Source organism: Oryzias melastigma, linkage group LG13 (assembly GCF_002922805.2).
Source record: "Oryzias melastigma strain HK-1 linkage group LG13, ASM292280v2, whole genome shotgun sequence".
NCBI lineage: Eukaryota > Metazoa > Chordata > Actinopteri > Beloniformes > Adrianichthyidae > Oryzias > Oryzias melastigma.
The window spans coordinates 25,877,877-25,880,361 of NC_050524.1; positions in this window are offsets into that span (position 1 = coordinate 25,877,877).

The following is a 2,485-nucleotide window of genomic DNA, read 5'->3' on the forward strand; positions in this document are numbered from 1 at the left end:
GGGTGTTGGGGGGTCCGAGCTGCAGCTGCTGCTCCCTCGGCGGGGGGTCTTGCCGCTCTCCCCCTTTGTACGTTCCATCTTCATCCACATTGGCAAACCATAAACACTCACCTGAGCACAGGTGTCAGCTCACCTTTGCACTAATAGTTTGTGTGACAGAATGAAAGTCTTATTTGTGTCGATTTGTATGATTAAGTGTGTGAGCTGCAGTTATATTGTGTACATTCTGACTAGTTGAAATGTGGAGACTATCTCAACCAACAAGTGTGTGTGTAACTATAAAGTGTGTGTGTGTAGACAGGCCCCGCCCATTCTAGTTTACTATTTGGACCTGGATGTTTTATGATGTTGTTTCTCCCTGTTGCCATCTGTCTTACCCCCCACCACCAACACCCCCCCACCCTTCTATTTTTCCGGCCGGTCCAAAAAAAAAAAAGAATAAAACATAATCAATATAAATAGAGTTTAGTATGAAATACAACAGGGGTTTATACTCAATAAATCCCTGTTGTGACAGTAAAATCTGCCCAACACAAGAAGCTCTCAGCCCACATCTGTTGGCTCAGCTGTTGGACAGGACAAGTAAAAAATAAATAAATAAATAAAAAATGGCGGATGTTAATTGCACTTATTTACGTTCAGTCGTTCATGCCATTAAACTTCATCCTTCTCCCTTCTTTCTGGTTTTGGATGACAATCATTTACAAGCTCAGTTCTAACGATTTTAGGACAGAGGCAAAATAAAACTCACTGACATTTGGAAGCTCTTCATTTGACAGCAATGCATTATCTGTAGCAGTAGAGTGTGCAATTCTTGCACGATTTAAAGATTAATCTTAATAGATAATAAATATTTAAATGTACCACAAGATCAATCATTTTCTAAGCTTTAATTTGAGCCACATTTTATAAAAATCCGTTAAGAAATGAGGAAGCTAGCCTGATTTTTGTGGTTGATGTCTGCCTGTCCGCCACTGGAACAGCAGCATTCTGTTGTCATGACTCAATGCAGAGCAATGGCGCCTGCACCTGCATCTGCTCGACGAGCCGCTTTTCTCTTTCAGAATCTACTGGAATTATTGTGTTAATGGTTGAAAAGCTACAGTCGCTGGTGACGCCTCAGGTGTTAAAGGGTTCATCACAGATTGCAGCTGCTGTTTTGGGTCTATGGTTAGTACGTCTGATGCTAACTGTCACAACTGTACTAACAAATGTCAGCAGCCTTTCTTAGAGGCAGAAGACATTGTAAAAACAGCAGGGGAGGAGAGACACTCATCTTCAGTTTTTGCACTCCGGATTATGAACAACAGTACAAATACATTGAACATTTTAAAAAGACAATTTCATGTGGGTCTGCTGGTTCTTGTCTGCTGCTCTGAACCCTCTGTGGCTGAACTGGAGCTGGCTCTGAAGGGGCTCCTGACTCTCCACAGAGGTCTCGGAGGTGATTCTTCTGATTCATCATGCTTCATCTGACCTGCACACCCTCTGACCTCAACAAGCTCTTACCTTCAGGCCTTTTGACCTTCAGGCTTTTCCAATGCCCTTTGAACCATCAGGTGTGGAATCCTGAGCTGCTCCCACACAAACAACTGAACCCGCAGAGATGTTCCTCCATCATTCTCCCACTGGTCTGGGAAAGGCGGAGCTTCTGTTCTTTATTATTTGTTATATTTAGTTCTCTGTGCTTCTGTTTGGTGCAGTGCGATTCACGTGTTGTTCCTCTTTCCTCTGGATTTCAGATTTCAGGTGGATCATCTGTACTCTAAGGCCGTAGACCTCACCTCTGGCCCCTCTTGTCTGTGGACCTCACCTCTGGTTCGTCTTGTCTGTAGACCTCACCTCTGGTTCGTCTTGTCTGTAGACCTCACCTTTGGCTCGTCTTGTCTGTAAACCTCACCTCTGGTTCGTCTTGTCTGTGGACCTCACCTTTGGCTCGTCTTGTCTGTAGACCTCACCTTTGGCTCGTCTTGTCTGTAGACCTCACCTTTGGCTCGTCTTGTCTGTAGACCTCACCTCTGGCCCCTCTTGTCTGTGGACCTCACCTCTGGTTCGTCTTGTCTGTAAACCTCACCTCTGATTCGTCTTGTCTGTAGACTTCACCTTTGGCTCGTCTTGTCTGTGGACCTCACCTTTGGCTCATCTTGGCTATGGACCACGCCCCCACCTGTGCCCCAGTCCTATCTGAATGAAATCTGTCTCTCTTCTGATGTAGTTGTAGTTAGATAAACTAATTCTTCTTTAACAGTCCTGGTAAATCTCCTGTCCGTCCTTGTAGAGCAGGGGTCACCAACACGTCAAGCTCCACATCAGTCGCCCACAGGCCTCTTCTAAAAATAGCACAACTCACTTGTGAGCTGCTCGAAAATTGTATTTTATTGTGATGCAATTTTTTTTTAAATAACACCTCCCTTTATAAAGAATTAAAAATTAAAACATCTTAAAAATAGATGTTCATTATTTCTGAAGCCAAAAACGGCCTATC